The sequence below is a fragment of the Leopardus geoffroyi genome, chromosome B1 (assembly GCF_018350155.1).
Source record: "Leopardus geoffroyi isolate Oge1 chromosome B1, O.geoffroyi_Oge1_pat1.0, whole genome shotgun sequence".
NCBI classification, from domain to species: Eukaryota; Metazoa; Chordata; class Mammalia; order Carnivora; family Felidae; genus Leopardus; species Leopardus geoffroyi.
The window spans coordinates 81,920,450-81,927,777 of record NC_059327.1 but is presented as its reverse complement, the minus strand read 5'-3'; the positions used below and the strand labels follow the sequence as shown (position 1 = coordinate 81,927,777).

At 42.3% G+C, this 7,328-nt stretch overlaps 1 pseudogene; it reads right to left on the bottom strand.

Moving 5' to 3' along the window:
• Nucleotides 1-3,606: 3,606 nt before the first annotated feature.
• LOC123596392 lies at nt 3,607-6,259 on the bottom strand (annotated as a pseudogene).
• Between the last annotated feature and the right edge of the window lie 1,069 nt (nt 6,260-7,328).

Sequence of the window (7,328 nt, the reverse complement as noted above, 5' to 3'; positions counted from 1 at the left end):
GACAGAACATTTGGAGATATGAGGCTGGAACTCAGAAAAGAGATTCAAGCTGGAAGTACATTTGGGTGTCACTAGCAAAATGTTAATTGCTGAAATCATTAGAATGTATGATCTCTTTGATGGAAAAACAGCAACAAAGAAAATCAGAGAAACAGGGGCTGCAGAAGGGAAAAGACTAAAAATAGGTTCTTCTCATACTTCTGTGCTCAATTATTAGCAGAAAACGTCACCACTTTCTTTTAAAATTACAGCCAGCAACTTTTATAATGGTGCCTATCTTGCAACGACCCTCCATCTCCAGGAATGGCTTATGGCTGCAGGGGTGGGGTCCAATGGCCATGCTGCTTCATGACCTTGCATCTTGGGCACCGATGAAGAGAATATAAACCTGGTTCAAGGGAAGGTATTCTCTTTCTCTCTCTCTCTCTCTCTCTCTCTCTCTCTCTCTCTCTCTGGCATTTACAACTCAGAATGGAAAGACTTTGCTACCAGGAGTCACATTTATGCTAAAGCCCCGTAGAAAAAGTCAACCAAATCCTATCTCTAAGGTCTCTGAAGCTTAATCCCCAAGGTCTGTTTTTCTTTTTTTTTTTTTTTTTTAAATTTTTTTTTTCAACGTTTATTTATTTTTTGGGGGACAGAGAGAGACAGAGCATGAATGGGGGAGGGGCAGAGAGAGAGGGAGACACAGAATCAGAAACAGGCTCCAGGCTCTGAGCCATCAGCCCAGAGCCCGACGCGGGGCTCGAACTCACGGACCGCGAGATCGTGACCTGGCTGAAGTCGGACGCTTAACCGACTGCGCCACCCAGGCGCCCCTCAAGGTCTGTTTTTCAATTCTCCATAACACATCAGTCTCTTCCAACAAATGCCATCCCTCTCCTTTTTGCTTTCAAGCACTTGAAATCAGTTTCCATTGCTATGAGCAAAACAATTAATACCACTCATTGTCTTAGTCCATCCAGGCTGCTATAACAAAATACCAGAGACTGGGTAGCTTATAAACAACAGCAATTTATTTCTCTCACATCTGGAGGCTGGGAAGTCTAGGATAGAGGCCCTGGCAGATTTGGTGTCTGGTGAGAACCCACTTCCTGGTTCACGGACAAAGGGTTCAGCCCTCATGACCTAATAACCTCTCAAAGACCCTCCTCTGAACATCATCACAGTGAAAATTAGGTTTCAACACATGAATTTGCCCCATGGGAGGTGAAGATGGGGACCAAACACTATAACAACGACAAATATTTAATGACCATTCCTTCAGCGCTACTCCAACTTTAGTGTGGATATGAATCACCTAGGCATCTTGTTAAATGTAGATTCTGATTTATTGGGCCTGGGGTGGAGTCTGGGATTCTGTATTTCTAACCAGCTTCCAGATGATGCCATTACTGCTGATCTGAAGACACACTTGAAGTAGCAAGGCACCACATAACACTAGCTCTTCCCTCAAGGAACTCATAGTCTGGCAATGCAGACAAGCCACATGCCTGTGAAATAAATAAATAATTCAAGGTATCACAGAAAGTACACTGGAGTGATTTTAGCCTTGGCTCTGTTTAATCCTACAGTGTTCAGAAGCACATGGAAGGCTCAGTTGGTTAAGCGTTCAACTTTGGCTCAGGTCATGATCTCACGATTCATGAATTTGAGCTCTGCATTGGGTTCTCTGCTGTAAGCACAGAGCCCACTTCCAATCCTGTTTCCCTCTCTGCCCCTACCCCACACTCTCTCTCAAAAATTAACATTAAAAAAAACCTACAATGTTCAAACTTGCAAATCACTGAATCAAACTGGACCTCAGTTTCTGTATCTGTAAAGGGAGAGTGACAAGATGACTATCACATCCTTCTCAACTGTTAAATTCAATCTGTGATTAGAATTAAGATTAATTACACAAACAGGGGTAATTAATGCCAGCTTAGACAATTATCCATTATATGTGTATAATAAGAAAAGCTATTTCTTTTTTTTAATGTTTATTTATTTCTGAGAGAGAAAGAGAGAGACAGAGAGCGAGTGGGGGAGGGGCAGAGAGAGAGGGAGATACAGAATCTGAAGCAGGCTCCAAGCTGTCAGCACAGAGCCTGACATGGGGCTCGACCCCACAAACTGCAAGATCATAACCTGAGCCAAAGTCAAGGCTTAACCAACTGAACCCCCCAGGTGCTCCAAGATAAGTTATTTCTAATAAAAATATACACTTAATGATCTCACAAATGTGCACAATATATTGAGTGGAAAATCAGTTTAACTAACAATATCTATAATATTGTCTTACGAATTCATGGTTAATTCTAACTTTTCCTTTTTATCTTTTTCTGGATTTCCTACTATTATAGGTAATATTTTTATAAGAAACCCCAAATCTATAATTTTTTTTAATGTTTATTTATTTTGAGGGAGAGAGAGACAGAGTGCAAGTAGGGGAGGGACAGAGAGAGAGGGAGACGCAGAATCCAAAGCCAGCTCCAGGCTCTGAGCTGTCAGCACAGAGCCCGATGCAGGGCTCGAACTCACGAACTGTGAGATCATGACCTGAGCTGAAGTCAGATGCTTTACTGACTGAGCCACCCAGGTGGCCCTAGAAACCCCAAATCTATAAAAGATAGTGCCCATCCTTGTCAATCCCTGACTGTCCTAACCCTACCCAACTGCTCCCCACCTGAGCTCTGAGTTGGGGATGGCTCAGTCTATCAATACATTTGAAGCTTCCTTCTCATGAGTGAACAGAATCCGGAATTCGTTTGTCCAGTGTTCCTGGAGGGAAATGGAGACCCCCAGGAATTCAGTTACCATTTCATCTGACTGGCCTCCTGCCCAGCTTCTGGTTTTCACCCTAGCTCCCTGTTGGGATAGGAGCCCAGCCCTGAACCCTGGCCAAAAAAGCTGTAGCTCTTGCTCCACTTAATTCTGGCCAATCCAGGAGATAAATCCTGCTAGCGGTACCACAACCACTACCCATCTCAGCTTCCCCAGTTACTAGATTGTCTGCTTTAGCCCAGGAGACCTCCCAGAACTGAAGCTTAGATAACAGCTCAGATAATGGGATATCCAGCAAAACCTGAGAAATTCTCCCCCAGGCCTAACACATTAGCCTGCCAAAAGCCTTTACAAATGACTTCTTTACATTCACAAGTAGACTGACTAGAGATACAGCAACACGTTTCCAGGCTAATTCACTGTATTGACCAAAAAAAGCAGCTGTAGCTTCAGAGGTAAAAATGTATGTGATATTCAATCATGGTGTGAGCACACACTTTTATGTCTCTACCCTTACATCATTGGAAAAATTGTGATCATATAACATCTTTGGGACTTGGTTTCCTCATCTGTAAACTGACTGGACAACTCTCAAGTCTGTTCAATTAAAATTCTAGATAAATTTCTTTACCAAGCAATTATATTCACTTTTTGGCCCCATCCTGTTTCTCCCATTGCATTCATACTGCTAAGTATAGCCCTGATCTCACGTTATTATTATTTTTTTAATAGGATAGGACAATCTTACTCTTCACAAAAAGGTTTTCAGTAAATGAGCTTTTCAGTGGAGAAAAGATAACATGAAAATGAGCCTGGAGCCACCAGGAGCAGTAGCTCAGCTCAAGGTCTAAGGTCCTCCTTGCCCAGGTGGTGAGGCAAGGGTGTATACTCCCCTACCTTTATTAGCTTATCCTGCTGTGTCCTGATGCCACTCAGACGTTTCATCGTTTTCTGCTGAAGCAGACCTTCTACAAAATCATCAAATTCTATCTTGCACTCTCTCTCTGCATGGATACCACTGATTCCATGTATACATTCTATCTACTCTTTTTCAAAAGCATGACATTGACCTGGAATCTTGTGAGGCTGCTCAACACTTCGGATTGACATCCAATGATCTAAGTTAAGACCCAGCGCTTCTGCACCTCAAAGAAGGGCACGGTGTCCCTCTGTCGTGCCCTTGTCTCCTTGCCGGCCACTGCTACTGGATGATCTCTCCCACTATTTTATAGTTAGTTGTATGTGTGAGTTGTTTGTTTGTTGTTGTTGTTGTTTTTTCCCCTATGACTTCCTTGCAGACAGGGGTTTTGTCTTGCTTGGTCCTTGCAGCTGAGTGCAAAACAACACAAAAATACTCCACTCCACACTTGAACAAAATTTGCAAAATAAGTTTTCTTTATAGTTCTTAACAGTTCCTTGCATCCTGAAAATGTCATTTTCAGATAAAATTTGTCATTTTGAACATCAGAGCAACCTTAAGAATTTTGGCTATCTGATAGGAAAAGGGAGGGGCATGGCAATTATTTTATGAATTAATAGAGTCTACCTTCCTCAAAAACAATTTAGGGCAGGTCACAGTGCCCCAGAATAAGCAAAAAGAGGGGGCAACTGGCAAACTTCACCTTACTGGTGCTCAGAAGCCCTGAAGCTATCTCCCCAGAGAGCAGGGCGAAATCAGCTCGCAAGAATTCGTATGATAAGAACACAGGCACCTGAAAAAGCACCAGAACATCAAGGCTTACAATAAAAGTGTCAGCCTCCTGGTGGAGCTTGAGCTGGGCTGCAATAATTTTCTCCCTGATGAACTGACTTCAAAGATTCCTTGGGTCACTTGAAGAACATTTGGTAAAATATGTAAATATTAGTTTCTCTTCTTACCTCTAGTAGAGAAAAAGTGCTTTGAGAGCCTAGCAGAGAAGAGAGCTGTTAAAAAATAATTTTCAGAAAATGGTAAAATCATGGCTCCCATACAGCCATTAAAATGAACATGGGTTATAGAGGTTGTTTTTTTTTTTAATCATATGACATGAGGGAACCAGAGAGATGTTATAAACCAGTTCAAAGGAAAAGTCAAAGCAGCACAAATTCACAAGGATTAAAGGAACGTTGTAAATAGGGCCAAACTACTTTTTTCATGTGGCGGAGGAAGTAAATTAAAATCACTGCTGGATCAGACATAATATACGTATCTATCAGTTGCCTACCACTGTGGCAGAATAGCTCAAAGACATTGCACTGGGCTAGAATCTATCTTATCATCTGGAAGGGATTGCTATGCACAAGGCCGGTTTTCCATTGAAACAAAATTTTTTCTACAGAATTTACTTGACCCAGCTGCCCTAACAGCTTTCTTTAACATAACAGATGTTGCGGCCACGCTTTGGCAAGCAAATAACTGTCATGTCATAATTGAATCCTCTACCGGGATCTGAGATGCCAATATTTCATACTGCCTTTTAAAATGCCACACATGGCAGAAAAAAAAACCCTTATTTTTTAAAGTTCCTTAGCAGCCTGACATTCTCTAGTAGATATTCTCTACCTCTGTGAAGAATCAGGACACAGGGTTTTCCTAATAAACAAGGCCAAATTATTTTCTCAAAAAGTAATACTGACTCTGCTCAAATCCTCAGATGAGTATTCACTTGAGACCCTAGGGTCTTGTGCCATAAATGGTGGAAGACAATTTGGGCCTGAGAAGGTTTGAAGGCTGGTATTAACTATCACCAGGCTTTGCTCACACTTCCAATAACTGCTTCAGGAACAGCATCTCCCTGATGGGCCCACAGTATTTCTGTTGCTTTAGAACTGCTCCTGGGGTGCCTGGGTGGCTCAGTAGGTTAAGCATCCAACTTTGGCTCAGGTCATGATCTCATGGTCGTGAGTTTGAGCCCCGTGTCAGTCTCTGTGCTGACAGCTCGGAGCCTGGAGCTTGTTTCAGATTCTGTGTCTCCCTCTCTCTCTGCCCCTCCCCCACTCATATTCTCCCTCTCCCTCTCTCTCTCACTCTCTCTCTCTCTCAGAAATAAATAAACATTAAAAATTTTTTTAAAAAGGGGCACCTGGGTGGCTCAGTCAGTTAAGCATCCGACTTTGGCTCAGGTCATGATCTCACAGTTTGTGAGTTTGAGCCCTGCGTCAGGGACTGTGCTGACAGCTCGGAGCCTGGAGTCTGCTTCAGATTCTGTGTCTCCCTCTCTGACCCTCCCCCGTTCATACTCTGTCTCTCTGTGTCTCAAAAGTAAATAAACATTGAAAAAAAAATTTTTTTTAATTGTTTTTAAAAATAAAAAAAGAACTGCTCTCAGTGGTGTCTGTGCTTTCTCTTTTATGTCAGTTGCCCAACTGGTAGAAACAAAGGTACAGCCCTGCAAGGTAGACCTTAGATGCAAAGGGAGGAACAGATGAGGAAGCTGAGCTCTTCTTCCCTTTGTCTCCTTCCCCTGGCAATCAGTAACCTCACCCCTTCGCCATCTTCCTCCTGCACCACCATGGGGTTCTCCCCTTGTTATTCTACCTCAGCCCAGGCACTGAAGAGCCTTTGTTCACTATTCCAACTTGTTTTGTGGGCATATCTCTTCTTTGGGTTTCATCCCCTCAGCTCCCTCCAGGAGCTCCACTCTACTCCCTCCTAGTCTTGGCCCCTCCCTCTCCTCAGCAAGGTTTCTCTTATCTTTTTTTTCCAGTCAAGGCAGCTGGCAGCTTTCTTCAGAATCTAAAGACTCATGTAATCTTGAGCGAGGCAAAGGCGGCTGGCAGGAGGGATTAGGATCCCCTTCTCTAAGCAGGGAGGAGGGTGGTTCCTAGAGAGCCAGGCACTCTGTAAACTACCAACGGGCTGCTTTGACCATAAAAGCAGTTCAGCCTGGCCTTTGGTGAATGTCTTTTTTTTTTTTTTTTTTTTTTCAGTAGAATTGTATCCTCATGGACCCACCAGTGTAAGTTAACAGCAAAATATACATTCCAATAGCTGAATGAGTTGACCTGTTGTATGGGGTTACTTAGTATTGTTCATTTAAATACTGGAGAATGTCTGTCAAATACAATGGTTTTCGCTGTAGCACAGTTGATGTTAAACTGTTCTGACAGTAAGTAGGCAATAGGTTCAGCAGCTCTAAAGGAAAATCGTGGTCTGTATTAATAAAACCATGTCATCAGCATTGAGAAGGGTGCATTCTCTACTATTTACTATGCCTTGCAGCCTCCTCTCTTTTAACAGCTGTATCAAGTTATATATGATGGATCTATAATGCCAAATTAGGACACTACTCTGTTTTATATACATTTAGAATTGGAATTTTGCCCTACCCATAGGAACTCAGAATGTACACCAGGATTATAGAATTTGATAGATAAATAGATTCATTCAAAAGATACTCATTGAGTGCATTATTGTTCTATGAACCGGAGATACAAAATAAATAAGACATGGTCTCTGTGGAGAAGACAGTGCAAATGAGTATTACCGCATTTTCACAAGGTTAGGATATGACTGTCAGTCATTGTACTCTGGTATCAAGGATTCCCGAAACTTTATTAATTTAAATAGAAATGAAATTCAG